Raw genomic sequence first — 19523 nt, forward strand, 5'->3', positions numbered from 1 at the left:
TTCCTAAAAATCACCATGAGAGTGAGAGTCTTATATATTTAGGTGGATTTCAGAGTCTAGAATGCTTTGGGAACTTAACAAATGATTGTTAACTATTAGTTAAACACAAGTGTTTACTGAGTCTTAATGCTAATGGGTATCTATGGGAATATTCTTAAGATAATAATAATTTATTGGTATCAGGGTTTGGAATAGAACAGAGAGCCCTGAAATTAGCATATGCTGTCAACTAATCTTTGACAAGGCACCAAGAACAGATAATAGGAAAAGGATAGTCTCTTTAGTAAATGGCATTTGGAAAACTCAATATCCACATGCAAAAGGATAAATTTGGACTCTTAACTTACACCATACATAAAAATATAAATTCAAAATGTATTATAAAGTTAAATATAAGATGTGAAACTGTAAAACTCCGACAAGAAAATATAGGGGAGGGGCGCCTGGGTGGCTCAGTCGTTAAGCGTCTGCCTTTGGCTCAGGTCATGGTCCCAGGGTCCTGGGATCGAGCCCCGCATCGGGCTCCCTGCTCCTTGGGAGGCTTGCTTCTCCCTCTCCCACTCCCCCTGCTTGTGTTCCCTCTCTTGCTGTGTCTCTCTCTGTCAAATAAATAAATAAAATCTTTAAAAAAAAAAAGAAAAGAAAATATAGGGGAAAGCTTTTGATATTGGTATTGGCAATGGTTTTTTGGATATTTTGCCAAAACACAGACAACAAATGCAAAAATAAATAAGTGGGACTACATCAACCTAAAAAGCTCTGCTCAGCATAGGAAACGATAAAATGAAAGGCAATCTGTGGAATGGGAGAAAATATCTTCATTCCATATATCTAATAAGCTGTTAATATCTAAAATATGTAAGGAACTTATATAACTCAATAGCAAAAACACAAATAACATTAAAAATTGGGCAAAGGACCTGAATATACATTTTTTTCCAAAGAACACATGTATGAAAAAGGGCTCAACAGCACTAATCATTTGGGAATTGCAAACCCAAACCACAGCGAGATATCACTTCATCCCTGTTAGGATGGCTTTTAACAAAAAGTCAGGAGACAATAAGTTTTGATGAGGGTGTGGAGAAAAGGGAACTCTTTCATGTTGTTGGCAGGAATGTAAATTGGTATGGCTATTATGGAAAACAGTATGAAGGTTCAGAAAAAAATGAAAATTAGAACTATTACATTAACTGCCAGCAATCTTGCTTCTAAGTATGCATCTAGAAGGAATGAAATCAGTATGTTGAAAATATACCTGCCCTTAGGATTTATTGTAGGATTTATTGTTTATTTTTTTTGTTTATTGTAGGATTATCACAATAGCCAAGATATGGCAATAATCTGTGTATCCACTGAGAGATGAAAGAAAATGTGATATATATATGTATATATGTATATATACATATATATATATACACATACACCCACACAGTGGAATATTATTCAGCAATAAAAGCAGAAAGACATCCCGCCATTTGCAACAACATGGAGGAAACATTATGAGGACATTATGCTAAGTGAAATAAGGCAGAGACAGAAATATAAATACTGCATGATCTCACTTATATGTGAACTTAAAAAAAATTGAATTCATAAAAGCAGAGAGTGAAAAGGTGGCTGCCAGGAATTAAGAGTATGGGAGGTGGAGAGGGTTGGTGAAAGGGTATAAATGTTCAGTTGTAAGATGAATAGGTTTTGGGGATCTAACATTCAACATGGTGACTAGAGTTAGTAATACTATACTGTACGCTTGAAATTTGTGAAGAGAGTAGATCTTCACACACAAGGTAACTGTGTGAGGTGATGGATGTGTTAATGTACTTGATAGTGGTAATCATTTCACAATGTATGTATAATTAAATCATCACATTGTACACATTAAATATCCGTTTATTCTTGGATCAACAATCATCAGTCTCAGTGGTTAGAAAGATAACAAGACCCAACTGTCAATTATCAATCTCATTACAACCAAGTTATTGCAGGATTCCTCTCTACTTATATGATACGTCCTAAATAATATGATAAATTCCACCCATGTGTTTACCACGAAATTTCCTTTTTTTTTTTTTAAGGTTTATTCATTTAATTTAGAGAGAGAGAGCATGAGTGGGGGTAGAGGCAGAGGGAGAGGGAGAGAATCCTTGAGCAGATTTCTCGCTGAGTGCGGAGCCCGAGGCTTAATCTCAAGACCCTGAGATTATGACCTGAACCAAAATCAAGAGTCAGACGCTCAACCAACTGAGCCACCCAGGTATCCCTCCTCTTCATTGGTACATAGGAATACAATATTTTCTGGGTTCCCTTGAGTTTTGTTGCAACCTGAAGTAGACACTGTTGTTGCTCTGCTCATTCCCTCAGATCTCTTAAACTAGTCTGTGTGTCCATGCCGCAGCTTTGACATACCTTCCTGCTAATGGCTGGCACCTTGACTTCAGACATTTGCTTTGGGAATTACTGCTGCCTCACCTTCATGATGTGGAAATGTCCAGGACTTTTACATCTCTTTCACTTCACCACATCCAAAGGCACAGCCCATTAGAAGTGACTGAAATTGCACCTGTACTTGGCTTTCCTGTTTCTCACATCCATTACTGATTTTGGGGGGCATTGCTTCCTAAATAAATAACTTGGATTTAAATCCTTGGCACAGGGTCTGCTTCTCAGAGAAACTAACCTAAAAACAGTTACTGAGTCTTATAAATGAAACTGTAAAATGAAACATAGCATTTCTAACCTGAGATAATTAAGAGCCAGTATGCCTCTTCAGCATCTCTTTTCTCCTTCAGCAGCAAATTTGGAGGCCATGTTTTGGAAGAATCATCTTGTATGCTTGAGTCACAGTTCGGTGGAACGTTGCTCTTGAGAACTTCTTTCTTTTTTAGACTTTGATGACTGATAAATAAACCTTTATTATGTAAAGCAACTGATCTATCAAGGTGGTTCTTTTTAATTCCTGAAACTTAGCCTATCCTATCCTGACTAATAAAAGCCATTTTATTGCATTTATATGTTAATATCTTATTCCTTCCACTAGCTGTGGAAAAGAGTACATGTGACTTGGATGTCTTTATATACTACTTCATGCCTAGGCATAATTACTGCCCTGTATATACAGAACAGTGGCTGAATGGTTGGATGGTTGAATGCTCAAATGAATTAAGGAAAAGTAAGTAGCGGGAATATTCACATAGTCCAGGTAGATTGACTCTTTGCAGTGTCAGAAATAAGTTCATATGATTTAGCAAAGTCTGTTACCATGTAAAAGTAACCTCATAAGGTCTCATAGTTTTAGGATAGAACCAATACTTAGATCCTTAGAAATACACTGCCAATTCAAAATAGTTGAGTTAGAAAGTATTATGAGAAGCCGACCAGATTTGTTTTTCAGATATTATGCTATTTTCTTGGCCTCTGATCTTGGGGAAGTGTTGGCACATGGCTCCAGTTCCTGCTTCTTAGATTTGCTTCCTGAATGGAGAAACCCTGGGCACTGTTTTCCTTTGTTCGGGTGGTTAATTATGTTTCAGGGTGGTACTCACAGGGCAGAACACTTTTATAGCTACTTGCTTCAATCTGGCCTCTCTGCCAATCCTTGTTCCACTTGTGGTCAGTGAACCCAAACTCTGGAGGGGTTAGTTTCCCACCCAAACTGCCCACCCAGGCTGGGAGCTTGATTTTAGCATTTGCTTTCCCTGTCAATTTCATCTTTTTCCATTTGCTTTTACCCTCCTCTGGTTCTCATCGAGTTGAACCCAGCATGGTTTTCCCTTAGTTAACTGCTGTGTTGTTCTAGGCATTAATATCATTGTCAGCACAGTTGTGTGAACAAGTTTTATTGGTTATTTTGGGCTTTTTCTGCCAGTGGGAAGACTAAGTCTATAATAGCAATCAAATGCCTCAGAGAACTATTCATTCCATATTTGTCACTTGCCAATTCCATTGAAGAGGATTTCAACTTCCTATTTGGAATAATACTATTTCTCATTTAAAAAATTAGTAGAACATGAATGGAAAGTATAGAAAAGAAAGTAAATTTCACCTATAACCCCATCACTCAGAAATAAACACAACTGAAATTTTTATATCTTTTTCAGTCCCTTTTATTCATTAGCATTTATGAATAATTGATAAATACATAAACGCATATGCACACACACCCAAGCTTTTTTCTTCAAAATTAAGATTGCAGGACATATGCAATTTTTAATTTAGCATCATATTGCATAAATTTCCAAAGTCTTTATTGTTACGTGATATTGTTTCTAATGACTAAAACTATTTCTTACATGAAGGATTCTCCTTATATGCAATTATTTGCTTAAGAGCATTTTCCAGAATTGGGATCTTTGGGCAAAACTGTATAAAAGCTTTTGGGTCTCTTTACTACTCCAAATTTCTTTCCTACAAGGTTTAGTCAATATATTTCACACCTTTTAGGGTATTAATAATGATTATTCCTAACCGTCATTAAACATATTAAAATTAGATGTCATTGTGTATGTAATTTGCATTTCTTTAGTAATATATTCTTTATATACTTACATCACAGATTCAGTACCTCCTTTAGATTATTGATATGTTCTTTTTTCCTTCACTTTTCATCCAAATTGTTTTTGTTTTCTGTTTGTTTGGTCTCTTATCTTTCATATCAGAGGCTTTCCTAAAATGCTTGTGAATTCTGGTTTCTTTACTGTTATTAAGAGTGATGAGCCTGAAAATCTGATTATAAGCTTTACACAGAGGATGGGGCCTATTGATCTCCAGATTCACAGAAAAGTTATTAGACCAGTCCATTCCTGGGACTCCCTCAGTGTCAGTTTCTTTAGCCCTCTTCTCGTGGAGTGATCAGATTTCCCACTGAAAAGTTCTCTTTGGGCAGGTCGCAGGTGTTCCCCTGGTCTCCCTGGGTTATTGTTGTTGTTGTTGTAATAGCACACTTGCCCTGACTTTTCCTCATGTCACTGAGTCCGAGGATCCTCTCTTACAAGTTTCCAGAGAGTGACCTCTTAGACATCCCACAGGGCAAGGGAGGGGTGGTTACTCAGGGCGGAGTGGGAGAGGGGTCTAGGACATCTGTTCTCATCCAACCTTCCTTTTCCCAGCCACTTCCCCCTCACCCAGAGGTGTGTGTGGACATTAATTCCTGAGTCTTTTGAAGATTCTGCACTGCACGTTAGGCCAAGGCACTCACTCATATGCTTTCCAGGTTGTCAAGTGCTGTTGCTGTTGTCTCTATTCTATTCCTACTTTCTCTATCCTTGTGAGTTTTGTCTTTTAAAATAATGTCTTTCTTGGGGCGTCTGGGTGGTTCAGTCATTAAGCGTCTGCCTTCGGCTCAGGTCATGATCTCAGGGTTCTGGGATCGAGCCCCGCATCGGGCTCCCTGCTCGGCGAGAAGCCTGCTTCTCCCTCTCCCACTTCCCCTCCTTGTGCTCCTGCTCTCGCTGTCTCTCTCTGTCAAATAAATAAATAAAATCTTTTAAAAAAATTTAAAAAATAAAATAATGTCTTTCCTGATATAACAGTGGGGTTTCAGGAGATGGCAATATTGGATGGCCCAAAACTATCTTTGAAGTTAGGCATTTTTCTTAAAACAGCGTATGTTAAATTATTTTTTAAAAATGCAAATGAGAAGTTTTATAATTTAAGTGGTTGAACTTATTAGCCTTTATCATCATAAGCAACATGACTAGACCTACTTTAGTAATTGTCTTACATATTATATTTAAGCTACCTTCTTATGTCTTTTATTTTGTCCTTTGCTTTTTTTTCTTTCATTTAAAAAAAGTCTATGATGGTTTCTAGACATTTATTTTACTTTATATATTATTATAAAATCAAATGCATTAACAAATCACTTTAAGCTTTTTTTAGGTAAATTTAAAAGCTGAGAATCTTACTTTCCCATCTTTGACTGTACAGTTTGTAAGTATAGACCCACATGGTGAAGATTACCTTTGAAGTATTACTTATTATTATTATTATTATTATTATTATTATTACTATTGAAGTATAGTTAACACACAGCGTTAAATTAGTTTTAGGTATACTGTATGGTGATTTGACAAGTCTATACATTATGCTACTCATCACAAATGTAGCTATCATCTGTCAGTATACAAGGCTATTACAATACCATTGACTATATTCCCTATACTGTACCTTTTATCCCCATAACTTATTCATTCCATAAATGGAAGCCTACATCTCCCATTCTCTTTCATCCATTTTGCCCCTCCTCCCATCAAATTCCTCCCTGTCCCAGCAGCCATTAATTTGTTCCCTGTATTTAAGAGTCTGATTTTTTGTTTGTTGGTTGGTTTTTTTGTTTAGTTTTTAAGATTCCACATATAAGTAAAATCATTTATCTTTCTCAGTCAGACTTATTTTGTTTAGCATAAGACCCTCTAGGTCCATCCATGTTGTCACAGACGGCAAGATCTCATTCTTTTTATGGCTGAATAATTTCCTCTGTGTATATGAGTGTGTGTGTGTGTGTGTGTGTGTGTATCACATCTTTTTTTATCCATTCATGTATCATTGGACACTTAGATTGCTTCCATATTTTGGCTATTATAAACACTGCAGTAAATATAGGGGTGTATATATTTTTTCAAATTGTATATTTGTTCTCTTTGGGTAAATACCCAGTATTAGAATTTCCAGATTAAATGGTATTTCTATTTTTAATTATTTGAGGAACCTCCATGCTGTTTTCCGCAGTAGCTGCACCATTTTACATTCCCACCAACTGTACATGACAGTATCTTTTTCTTCACATCCTCGCCAATACTTGTTATTTCTTATCTTTTTAACTCTAGCCATTCTGGCAGGTGTGAGTGATATCTCATTGTGGTTTTGATTTGCATTTCCTTGATGATTAGTTATGTTGAGCATCTTTTCATGTGTCTGTTATCTATATGTCTTCTTTGAATAATTGTTCTTGTATTGAGTATCTTCTTTGAGGAAACATCAACTTTTTAACATTTAACTGTACTAACATTTTAACAAACATTATTTAGATTTAATTTTAACTGTTCTTTGGGCTTCCATATGATTTCTTATTATACGGTTTGTTTTCTCATTCTTGAGTTTTTCCTTTGATTCACCTCTAGATCAACTAATAATCCTTTAAGCACCTCTTTCAAGAACGCTGTTATACTTTCTGAATTTTGCAAAGATGAGACTCTTTCTTTGATGTTCTACACAATGATTTAGCTCAGTATAGGATTTGAGGCTAATGATTTTTCCTTAGAAAACTCTGTTGACATTCTTTCTTTTTATGATGGTATTCAAATATTACAGATATCAGTTTCTTTATAAGCTTTGTTGTAAAGAAAAAAAAGAACTTTATTTTCCATATTTCCTTTTGAATTCTGACTCTCAATCCCCATTCCTTAGAACAGGTGGAAAGTTGAGTTCTTCTTGAAATATCCATATTGGACTTGTTCCATGTACTCAAACATTGTGTGCAGTGTGGAGGGAGGCTTGGGGGATGGCAAATGTCTTGGTTTGCTCAGAACTGAAGGGTTTCCCAGACATGGAGCCTTCTATGCTAAAACTGCAGAAATCCTAGGTAACCTGGGACATGTTGGTCATTTTAGATATAGACTGTGGTCTTTGGTTCCTGTGGTTTGCTTTTCTGAAGACTATTGTAGAGGGCTGACAGGCTCCTCAAGTTCAGCTGTTCTCTGTTGTTTACTGTATGTGCTTGGCAGACAGAACCCTTCTGCACACCTTCCAAGTGCATGTGCCTAATTGACTAACCCATTCATTCATTCATTCATTCATTTTTTTTTTTTTTTTTAATTTTGTCAGCTCCACAGAAGAACTGCTAAAGGACAAGATGTGGTTCGATCTATCTCTTCTTCATAGCCTTGAGGCATATCTTCCTAGCCTAGGGATAATCCTTCTGCCTTTATGATCAGAAACTTATGCCCATGAAACCAAGGAAGCTTTGGTTTTATCATAAAATCCTCTAGGTTCTCCTAGGAGCTTAAAAATTTGGGGAAAATGTCCACAAATACTTGTGGCTCCTTCCTCTTTTCTGCCCTGTCTCATGTCTTTCCTGGAATGATCACATGTAGAACACTTTACCTGTTTGACAAGGAAAAGAGAAAAGAAGTTGAAATCTCAACATGACATCCAGCCCCACAGCTTTGAAAACACTGATTCTCTACCAAATTTTATCCTCCACAAGAAACCTATTTACGGTTAAAACACTGGGATTTTTTTCTTTAAATTTTAAAAATATTTTTAAACAGAGTACTGGAAACCCTTTTGAGTTGCAGTTTTAGATTTCTGGTTAACCCAACAAAAATTGCAATTAGTCAGCTACCAGGCTGTGATTTAGCATATATTCCAAAGCACAAGGGGCCCATGTAAGCATCATCCATAATCTTTGGGATCCTTTGGTCATAATGGATTCTTTTTTACTTATTTGACACCATGTGATGGATTTTGCTCTTTTTAAAGAGTGTGTACAATGACTATAAGAAATAAAATGAAATTATTTTTCTGTAATCAGTGGTCCTATACCTTTTTCTGCTTCATTTTGCAATCTTACTGTACATATAATTTCAGACTATTCTCTATCGCAAGAAAAAGTCAAGCAGCTTGACTGTTTCCTAAGAATAGGTAAACTGAAGTTAATGATAAAGACTTTTTAAAGATAGAGACTTTTCTTCCTTCCTTCCTCTCTCCCTCCCTCCCTCCCTCCCTCCCTCTTTCTTTCTTTCCTCTTTGTTTTCTTTTCTCTTTTCTTTTTTCTCTTTTCTTTTCTTTCCAGTTTTCTTTAACAGTAGAAAATCAGCCCCCTCCAGGTAGTCTTAGAAATTTCCCCTTAACTATGTACTCTTCCTAACAGATCTGCCTATATGGCCCACCAGAAGAAACAGTCCTAGTAAGAAAGAATAATAAATGTTCCTTGGCATAATTGAAGCTGCCAGTCACATAATGTTGCTTTTCCTCTTTTTTACTTCATTTGGGAGGGTTGATGGGTACTATTTAGTGAGGAATAAAATCCACAAGTTTGCTGTGGAAGACCTTATCTTAGCTATGTTGCTTCTGAATCTAATCAAGTAACCCAAAGTCTTTACCATTCTCACAGAATTCATTGATCTCTGCCTCCAAATTCCAGGAATATTGTGTCCAATAAGGGTGCTAACGTTTTGGTCATAGATATTCACTGCATCTGTCAACCCATCCAGTTTTCTGACAGTATCTAAAATAACCATGCCTATGCTGTGACTTTAGTTCTACTGTTCTCAGTTTTGCAGCTATATTCAATGTACACCTGTGTCTAAGTTTATATCCATCAATGCCTGCTAAGTGTTTTTTTTTAATTTCTGATCATCTCTGTGGTTTCATGTTGAGTATTAAAATGTTCTGCCAATCATAATGTAAGATATGTATCTAGGAATGAATTTGCATGCCTTCCCTTTTCACAGTTGATGTGTTATTTGCCTTTCATTCACTTTTTCCCCCCTTTGGCTTTGACTGATTCCATTAGATTTTATTTACATTTATCTTAACAGACTTCTGCAGTTAATCAAATAAATTCAGCAGTAAACCCAAGATGACTTGGGTTTACTTAAATAAACTTTCTCAGCCACGCTGCAGCTCTCCAGTCATTATACCCTTTGCCTGAATGTATTTATAAATAAATGCCTGCATCAGAGCTAGCCAGTTGTCAGTGGATATTCTGGGAGAAAATTATTCAAGGAGAGCTGTTCCATGTCATGTATCTTTATTGGAGATTTTTTACCATGGCTTCTGTTTGGTAGCTCCATTTTGAATCCAGGATTATATTATTAAGACTAAACTGATCATTAAAAACATTTGGACATAGATACAACTCACATTGCCAAGTTTCTACAGTATATAATTCTTCGTTTCTCTCTTTGTTTACAACAGATTGATAATAAGGATATTATCACTCTCTTTTTCTATTGGGAAAATAGACCCAATGTGGGCTACTTAAATTGCCTAATGTACTTGAAGAGTCAATTATTCTGACTCAAATTTCAGTGTTCTTTCAATTTACTATTGGCTCCCAAATTATTTTGATGATAATACATTCAGGTGCTCAAAATCCTCTTAAACCTCCCACTTACACTTTCCATATTGGTAGGGGAAACAAACATTTATGATTAAAACAAAATGTCACAGTCAAAGCAAAATGTATTCAGGGTGGTTTAAAAACATAATTTATTAAAAAGCAAGAAAAGCAATTGAAAAATATATCCAACTCAAGACTAACACAGATGATGCTCTGCCTTCTTAAACACTGCCAAATTTCTAATGATGTATGTGAGTACCACATAACAGCAGGTTTGCAGTACTGCTAAATGTTGTCTGGGATCCAGACTTCATAGCAGAAAAAAAACCCACAGTAAATACCAGGGATGCATCAATTTTCATTTATAAAATTACATTTAGTAAAGCACAATAACTCACTTAAAAATTGATCCTCAGTTATACATAAATATATGCTTGTGTGGAGTTGACTATCATTGAGTTATAAGAACAGAAGAAGAAACTTGCATTTTGGAACATTTCCACCTATTGGGTAAATTCTTTCTGCCCAACAGGAGGTCACAGCTGATACCATGAAAGATCAGAAAGAGCATAGAATCTAGTACCTCTCAAATACTTTAACATCATGACACATGTAGAAAATCATTATCTTTAATCGGCATACATTACCTGGAAGTGGTGAGAAACACTAATATATTTTCTTTATATTATTTAATAGTAATAGAAAACATGAAAGCACAAAGTCTAAATTGATGTTTCCAAAAGTTGAAACTTTTGATGAGTAACTTAGACTTGCTAAATCGACATAACTTTTTTTGTTATCACTTAATGCTTGAAATGGCTACATGCAATAATTTCAACTGATATATTTTTTAAGTGGCTATGAAATTTATTTAAATTGTGTTATCTCTTATAACTCTATCTGTAATGCAGTCATAGCCCACTAATAAGCCATGGCTCATTGGTTGTAAAATGGTGCACTACCTCATGTTCCCTAGCTTCAGATTGGTATACCCTTAGAACAGTGTCTTCCCTGTAATACTTTGCAATTGAATAATGATAATAGGGAGAGCAAACCATAGAGAGTCTTAAAGGGAGCTTACAGGTCTGTTATAACCCTCAGTGCAGTTCTTCAATCCCCTGTATTTTTTTTTAATTTCTTTTCCCCATTTGCATCAGATTTTTCTCCAGCTCTGCCTTTTCAAAAATATTTATGGACATTTATTGAGCATGTTGAGCATTATTGGGCATTTAGCTTGTGCTAAAAATTCATCTCAGTGTTTTGTGTTTAAAGTAATTATCATAAACCAATATAAAATAGGTGGTATTATTATTCCACTTACATTGACAGAAAACTAAAGAACAGTGTATCCAAGATTGCAGCCTCAGGCAGTGTGACTCAGCATTTACTCTCAACCACAATCTCTCAGACTGCTGCTCTCCTGCTTGAAGCCTTCCAAGGGATGAGAAACGAGCTCACTTGCGGAGATACCCATTCTTTTCTTAGCCACTTCTTATGTTTACACCTAGTTTTCTTCATGCTGAGCTGCTATATGATTCCTAATAATTACCAAAGTCTGGTTTTCCCTACTAGGTAATGCAAAATGATGCCTCATTGAAGATTGCTGAATTCAGGGCTGCCCATGAGATATTTGGAGACAACTCTTCAAATGGCAGTTTTTTCTTCTCCAGTCTTAGTACGCTCCCTTGTTATTTCTTTTGGAATGTCGTTGAGACCCTTTACCTCTCCAGCAGTTTTCCAGGCAAGAATAGTCTTCTTAAGAAATGATACCAAGACTTTAGGCTAAAGTCTCTGGATTGCTTTAACTCTTAATAGAACAAAGTCACACATGAGCTCTCCCATTCAGTCACCTAAACGTCCATTGGTGAAAAATCAGATTAGCATTTTGGCAGCTTTGTTACAAAGTTGACACCAATTTTGTATGGATAGGAGGGAAGGACCAGGATGCTTACTTAAACTCTTGTGATGTGTAGGGGGTTTATGTTATCACTCCACAGTCAGGGAGTCAGTAATGGAATGTCATGGATTATGGAGTTCCTCATCGTGAGTTCTGTCCTTCAGCCCTGCTCCCTACAAATGAACCTACCCTTTCAAGTACTCCCTTGCAAACAGCAGTGACATATGGCATCAACTGTGCAAGTGAGAGAAATAGTGTGGTCACAGTGGGAGGCGATCAGCCAAAACAAATTGGGGGAGAGATGAGAGATTGTGAGACTGAAGGCTCTTGTTTGAACTTGGAGTTGAATGAGACCTGCCTGGGACAAAACTAGCACATGAGACAAATTAAGGAAATAAAATATTTGGAAATGTACTCTTGGAATAATAGGAGAGTTCGAGGTCTGGCTTTTACCCAGGGCCTGGAATTGGTGGTTCTTTGGTCTAAATGAAACATTCAGTCATTAAAAACTGAACAAATATGGTGAAGTCATGTTCAGAAGGAGAGTTTGACTCATTCTTCAACTCCTAATTCTCTGAAAACAGAGTATATAATTTTCTAACAATGTGATTTTAATAGTATTGAAGTGAGATTTTATTTTCCAATTTTTAAACCATTCTTGACAATTAAACTGAGGGTAGCCATAAACAATCTATAAAGAAAATGCCCATCTTGAGTCTGAAAATCTAAAATTGTACCCTTGCACTATCATTAGATATTTTATCTCTCTGCTTTAATTTCTTCTTATGTAAATTGGGATTACTTGTTTCACAGAATTAAATGTGATGTTCTACAGGAAAGTCATTTGTAAAGTATATCCTACTATTTAAATGTCAGTTATTATCATCAATATGTATAACATGACCCATATTTCTTATTTTTTTAAAGATTTGTTTATTTATTTGACAGAGAGAGAGACACACACACAGCGAAAGAGGGAACACAAGCAGGGGGAGGGTCAGAGGGAGAAGCAGGCTTCCCGCCAAGCAGGGAGCCTGATGTGGGGCTCAATCCCAGGACCCTGGGATCATGACCTGAGCCGAAGGCAGATGTTTAACAACTGAGACACCCAGGTGCTCCTATCCATATTTCTTAAAGATTATTTTCTAGGTATGAAGTTCTTCAATATTATAAACAATCGTTAAATTGGAAATCTCTTAAAAAGACTTTTCTTATATAATGATTGGTGGCCAACCAGCAAATCCTTTCTTCTCTTCTTCCACAGCAATAGAATTATAGTTGGTACAGTTCCCAGACTTCCTTACCATTAGATGTGGCCAGATGTCTTAGTTTATGTGAGTGAAAGTGACATGTGCCACTTCCAGGACAATTTCTTAATAACAGGTTCTGCTTCCTGAGTTTTTTTGTTTTGTTTGGTTTTTTTGGTTTTTTACGGCCCACCAGTTCTAACTTGGACGTGGTGATATGTCACACATGAGGAAGACACCTTAAAGGATGGTAGAAAAATATAGCTATGAAACCTGGATCTCTGAATCGCCCTGTGGACCAAAGTTGCCTGATACCATGGAAGCTTTTTGGGGTAGAGAAATAAACTGTAGTTTTTCAGCCACTGACTCTTTGGTGCCTGTTTGAGACAACAGTTTAGTCGATCTTAACTATTAAAAATTATATCCATGATGTTCTGAGATATTTCCATGTTTTCTCTATGATCCCAGAAAAACCTAGAGGAAAATTAGGAAATGCCCTAAATAATAAAAACTCTCAAAATGGCAGCATGGAATGAATAGCATTGGTAATCTACTACTGATTAAATGATCAAGAAGTTTAATTTTTTAATATTGAGATAATTTTATACTTATAAAATAATTCCAAAAAATAGTTCAGAGGGTTCATTTACCCTTCACCCAGCTTCCTCTTATGTTAACATCTTATGTAACTACAAAACATTTATCAAAAACTAAGAAATCAACCTTGGTACAATTTTATTAACCAAAGTACAAACCTGATTCACATTTTACCAATTCTTTCATTAATGTTCTTTTTCTGTTCCAGATCTAATCCAGGATTCCACATTGCATGGGCATGCCTATGCAATCTCCTCTAATCTATGAGTCCTCAGTCTTTTCTTGTCTTTTATGACCTTGACACATTTGAAGAGTACTTTTCGGCTATTTTGTAGAAGGTCCTTCAACTTAGGTTTGTCTAATGTTTTCTCACAAATAGATTGAAGAGTTGTGAATTAATGAAAAGAATATCACAGAAGTGAAGTGTCTTTCTCAGCACATTGTATCAGGGGGTACATGGGGTTGATGTATATGACTGGTGATGTTAAACTTAATCACTCAGCTATGTCTGCTAAAGTTTTCCATTCTAAACGTACTAATTGTTTTTCCTGTTGTAATCACTAAATATTGTGGAGGAGTAATATGCAAATATCTTCTTTCAGCTTAAACTCTCGCCCACCCATCTTACTATCTATCTGTGGATCTTGTCTGTGACAATTTTTACTATAGTGTTCTAATGATAGTCTTCTATTTTCTCTTAGTACTTTTAAATTTGTTCATTAACATTCTTTTTATTTATTCTAGGTAGATATCTGGGAGTGGGGTTGCTTGGTCATATAGGTATATGTTGAATTTAAAAGACACTCTCAAAGTCTTCTCCAGTTTGGAAATGGCTGAGGCATTTTGTAAGCCTGCAAGCAGGGTTTGAGAATTTCAGCAGCTCAGCATGCTCACCACTTTTTGGTATTGCTAGTTGTTTCGATTTTAGACATTCTAATAGATGTGTAATGATGTCTCATTATGGTTTTAATTTGTGTTTATGATTAATGATTAGTGATCTTGAACATCTTTTCATATGCTTATTCCTACTATAACCACAAAGTCTGTTCCTTGAAAATGAGTTAATAAGGACTTTAAAAAATCAATACCTTGCAGAATCTCAAATGATGGAGAATTCACAAAAAGAGTGTTAAAACTAAACCTGAAATAAGTGTTATCTATTCAGTAGAAAGAAATGCCAAAAGCAGACCTAAGGGAGATGGAAAGACCCTTTAGTTTTTACATTCCTGAGTGACCTGAGGGAGTTCCAAATATATCCCATCCAGGTCTGTTTATTGTTAGTATGAAAACAATCTGTGAATATAAGAATATAAGCAAACTTAGTGTGTATTGTGGACAAAATGGTCATATAATGATAGAATATAAAACTTGAAAGAGATCTAGATACCTAGACCATCTTTTTTATTTAGCAAGATGCTAGTGATAATCTGGACTATAATAAAACATCTCTTGCCTGGCTCTGTCTTGTGTGATTTTTTTTGTTTTTTTTTTTTTGCTCCTAATTTTTACATAGCTTTTATGTCCGTATTTGTGTTTCCCAGTTACCAATCTAGGCAGTTCTTAAGCCTTATCACCTGGAAGAGTAAACTGATCCTGAGATGTCCTTAAGGCCTTTCTTAGCTAGGATGATGCAGTAACCCAGGAGAGAGCTCAGGGTCCTTTCATTTCCTCAGAGAGTGCCAGTCAGCAGCTGAGACCATAAACAGCTTTCATCTGTTTATCTAGTAAATATTTACCAAGCATCTGTGTCAGGTCCTGATCTAGGCACTGAGATGACCATAGTAAATAAAATAAAGGTCTTTTCCTACTCCCAATGACCTTTACATTTAATTCATTAAAAAATATATATTGTAGGAGGGAGAAAACGATGTTTCTTTTCAAGAATGTGTTAGTGTTTCTCAGCCCAGCTACATGCCCATGTTGGATGACACAACAACTATGACAGGTTTCTTTAAGGAAAAAAAGATAATAATCACTTCAGGTCCTCACTTCCTGAGCCACCAGATGCAAATATTTTCAGCAAATTGTTGAGATACTTCCTTTTGTAAAGCAGTTCTTAAAGACTTGGAAGAATTATTTGCTTACATCAGATTTTAGGAAGTAATTCATAGAAGAACAATTCAAATACAAAGCCTAATATTGTTCCTCAAGCTGCACCCTCTCTCCCTTCTTGCAGAAAAACACTGCCCAGACTTCCTATTAAATACAATCTTTTCCTAAAAGAAGGTGAGTGGCATCAATTCTGAAACAATGGAATTCCATCTGGGATGATCGTTTATAGATGAGAAGCTAGCTAAAAAAATGAAAATTATTAGGGAGACTGTACATACAGAAAATGAGCATTTTGTTAGATTCTAACAAATAAACTACTTATAATCTTATTCAAAACATAGACTCTTATTCAAAACTTTTCGAATTGAAAGTCCAAGCAGAACAGAGTAATACACAGAAAAAAATATTCTCTAAAGTATATATGTATATACACATATATACGTATGTATGTATATTTACACATTTATCACACATATAGTTATATAATATATATAAATAAGATATATTTATGGAATGTTTCTGAATCTTTAAACGTGATTCTGTATAGGTGACATGAGAAATTTAGAAATAAGGGGGAAAATAGGGGCGCCTGGGTGGCTCAGTTGGTTGGGCGACTGCCTTCGGCTCAGGTCATGGTCCTAGAGTCCTGGGATCGAGTCCCGCATCGGGCTTCCTGCTCAGCAGGGAGTCTGCTTCTAACTCTGACCCTCCCCCCTCTCATGCTCTCTCTCTCATTCTCTCTCTCAAATAAATAAATAAAATCTTTAAAAAAAAAAAGAAAGAAGGGGGAAAATAATTTTAAAACTTCAAAATAATTCAACACTAATTTTGAAAAGATTACTCAACTGCTATCTTTTTGTGAACTTTTAATAAAATAGTTTCCAACTTGCTGAAAATATTTTCTGGTTACTATTGTGAATTCTCATGAGTTACATTTATGATATTTCCTTCAAAGTTTTATGTTTAAATCATAAAGGTACTTTAAAATGACACCTGGAAAATAATTTACTAGAGGTACATGAGCTGAAAGAGATGGATGATTTGATGGTTCTCACATACACTGTGTGGTCATGTGTATTCAGACACTGGCAGTTATCTTTGTATGCATTGAAATATGAATAGTCATCCCTTGTGTTTCACTGTGATGTGTGTGACAGTATTATATGCCACCTTGACCTCTGACCATCACCAGAGATTAGAAAGATGCTATGTTGAGTGGCAATAGATTGAATTTCATAGCACACCTTCTTACGATAAGAAAACCATGACCCCCCACTAGATGTAATGAGTGAGAAAGTTTTGCTTTTGGAAGTGTCAGGAAATAGGGAGAACTACCTCAGGACATGCAAGTCAAAGTTTGAAGGAAAATATGTCTTAAAAATAAGATAGAAGAGTAGAGGTATGGGTAAAATAAATACAGAAACAGAAATCATGTTAACAACACCCGTTTTAGAAGGTGACTCATACATACACTCTCACATAGCCACATTTCAATCTCTATGAAGACTTCAACTAAAATGAATCAGTGTAAAGCTGGAGATTTTAGACAACAGATAAAAGTATAGGTAAAACTGAGATTCCATGAAAGCATGTTGCTAAGAAATTTACTGATATTAACCACTTCTTGCTATGTTCTGGAGGAATGCTTTCAATTCCATTATTAACTATTTTTTTTTAAAGATTTTATTTATTTATTTGTCAGAGAGAGAGACAGAACACAAGCAGGGGGAAAGGCAGGCAGAGGGAGAAGCAGGCTCCCTGCCAAGCAAGGAGCCCGATGCGGGACCCGATCCCAGGACCCTGGGATCATGACCTGAGCCGAAGGCAGCTGCTTAACCGACTGAGCCACCCAGGCGTCCCCCATATTAACTATTTAAATACGTTTGCTAAAAAATGCTTCTCTTTATAGTTTTGAAATCCTCAAATTACTGGATTTTACTTTTAATATTCTTGTGAAATCCAATAAATACATTGAATTTCAAGAATATTCAAGAAAGGTAGATATAATGCTGAACTTTGTAAGTTACAAGAATTTTTATACATCACCATATAAAAATTACTGCTTAGAAATTGTTTTATGGACCTTTCATGTATTAATTTATCAAATTTTGGCACATACCAAAAATAATTCTTGTTGCATCTGCTAGATGATCATAATATTTGGTGACTAGGAGGATATATTATCTATTACCAAAGTGGACCAAATGTGGTCTCTAAAAAAGTACAGAAAGATTTTTCTTGCCTAATAAATTATTTTCTTCTGTATTACTAAAGTGATTTGTTCTTATTGATAATTCACATTTTTCAAATTTTACTTGTTTAGCAGAATAGAGATTAACCTTCATGTTTAGTTAATATTCACTCCATATTTTATTTCATTATGATTATTCATAATGCTTTGTTTTTTGCTTCGACATTTGCTACAGAGAAGACTGGATGTGCCAAATTTTGAATTTTTATAAGTTTATAAATGTACAAATTTAAATAGAAATTACAGAAGGATCAAAGTAATCTGAATTAGGTTGTCCTCTCTTCTCTGCTTTTTTGACCGTAGGGGAGAAAATTCTACATTCGATGGATATGGGTATGACCATGCACCATCAGCCATGAGAACATCAATTGCCTTGGGAACTGGTGTGGGGAAAAGCTGTAATTTAAGTATATTAAGTAACCTTGAAGAAAATAATTCAGGTCATATACTTTTTCTCTAAAATATCTATTTTTAACCAAATATCCTTTATTAAATGTGATACTATACTATCACTAAGTCACGTTGATTTATTCTATGTATTTAACGCTTTTTGGAGGTAATGAGTCATGCCTTCTTTCTTCTCCCTTTCCTTCAATTTCCTTGTTAACTATTCTGTTCTGCCACCAACTTTTGCAACTGCTAATCTCATTTAAACTTTTTTTTTTTTTCAATGCTTCTAAGTCGCTAAAGGGAAGCTCTCAGATGCTAGAATCAAGCTCTGGAAACAGACTGGAAAGAACTAGAATGTTGTAATGAGACTTGCCTGTTCAAGGTAGGACAGAGGCATCTAGGCCAGGTCCCCGTTTGGTTGCATGGGATACAGTAATGAAATGGGCACTCTGGCTTTGAGAATTTTATACATGTTCAGGAGTCAAAATAATAAATTGTATTTCTGCATTACCTTAATAATTTCCAAAATCAGTGATCTTCAACTTTTTTGAATGTGGTACATAGGAAAAAAAAAAAAAAAAAGAATAGCTGATGTTTAAATGCGTCATACTACTTTGAGAATATAGAGAGTCATGAGCATTTCTATTCCACTAGTTACTGGTTGTAATTCCAAAGTGATGGTTGTTATCATAGAGGCTATAACAGATTGATGGCTAAATACTATGGAGGTCAGCACTACTTGCCATGTATTGGCAAGTATTAGGACCAGACCCTATTCTCTGAAGACACATGGTTAATGTAAACAGGACAGAACATTCTTGAAGGCACAGAAGTATCAGGTCAGTACTGAGAGAAGAGGACTCAGACACAGCCACATAACATGCACGCACCTAACTAAAACTACTAGAGAGGTCAAGGACTTGGTCTTAAACCTAAGATAGAATCTTTGATTTTTGACCAATAATTTATGGTCAGAAAAGATCTAGTGGACCCAGTGATTTGAAAACAAGTCATGCTTTAGAC

The sequence above is a fragment of the Phoca vitulina genome, unplaced genomic scaffold, assembly GCF_004348235.1.
Source record: "Phoca vitulina isolate PV1807 unplaced genomic scaffold, GSC_HSeal_1.0 scaffold4, whole genome shotgun sequence".
Taxonomy (NCBI): domain Eukaryota; kingdom Metazoa; phylum Chordata; class Mammalia; order Carnivora; family Phocidae; genus Phoca; species Phoca vitulina.